Genomic DNA, 1,377 nt, shown 5'->3' with positions numbered 1-1,377 from the left:
ATTGCTTTAAAAAAAAAGTCTTGTCTAAGAGACAAAAAAATGTTCATTTTGATTCAATTAAACTTACGTAATTTTTTCAGAATTTTTATATGCAAAGTTTAGATTTTTTTAAACAAAAAATTGTTTTATATTCAAAATTTAGATTTTTTTAAACAAAAAATTGTTTATAATTTTTCAACGACCAAAAAAATAAAGTATATATATATATATAGATGTTTTTTCGCAGAACAATGTGAGGAATCGAATCCAATCATTTTCAATTGGTAGAAGGTTGATTGGTCGGTTGATGAACTCAAAATGGGAGTAAACTGCTCACCTATTACTCTTAGCTTGATCACAGTGTGCTGTGAACTGTCATGGAGCCTTTGAAAGTTTTTTTTTTAATAGAATTATTCACAGATAATTTCTATGACGACTGAAGCATATTCATTTCCTACATTTTGTATCATACGGATATATCTTGTAAAAAAGTATTGCGCAATAGTGCTCAGTAGTATTTTTCTACAAGGTTTTAACATTCTAAAAGACATTTTAAGACGTCTACTGAATAAAGACAATAAAATTTGGTCATTCAGAAACTTCCTAATGATATCGAAACGATGATGTCCTATGGATATAGAATAAAAAGACATGTACATCTTCAATATATCCTAAATTTAATATCTCCTAAATTTTTTCAGGAACGGATGAGATATTCTGGAGAGATATTCTGGATGTTTGATCCCTCGACATACATCTGTAGGATGTACCTAAGATCAATTTTTGCTGGGTGGAATATTCTATTAAATAACGTGATAATAATCTAAGCAGAACAACAAGTTACGATAACGTCAAAATTATATTAAAATAAATCGGAAATGATTGAAAAATGATTTTTAATGATCATTTTGGAGTCATTTTGACATCATTTTGATATCATATGGCGGTATTCATAGTCCATCCTTATATTTAAGACCGTCTTAAGATACAGTCTTAAGAAGTCACAAACTAAGAGGGCATATTAACGACATTATAGTCTTGAAATAATTGGAACTACGAATATACCGTCCATAATGACTTTTATTGTTCTCCCTTACGGAAAAATACTATGAAAAATACTATCCAAAATATTATGAAAAAAATATTACTATAAAAAATATTATCAAAAAGTTCACAGTAAATTCGCGACTATAAATTCATAGTAACTATAAATGTATAGTATACTATGAATTGATTATATACTGTAATATTTTTCCGTAAGAGTACGTACCATATAATGACAACAATTTATAATGCAATAAGACCATATTTATATTATAATAGAGATAATTATCTATAAATTATATAATAGTTATTACTTACTTAGTTATTATATAATAGTTAATATTAAAATTATAT

Source organism: Atta colombica, unplaced genomic scaffold (assembly GCF_001594045.1).
Source record: "Atta colombica isolate Treedump-2 unplaced genomic scaffold, Acol1.0 scaffold12, whole genome shotgun sequence".
NCBI lineage: Eukaryota > Metazoa > Arthropoda > Insecta > Hymenoptera > Formicidae > Atta > Atta colombica.
The sequence above is the reverse complement of the archived record's forward strand: the minus strand, read 5'-3'. Positions refer to the sequence as shown.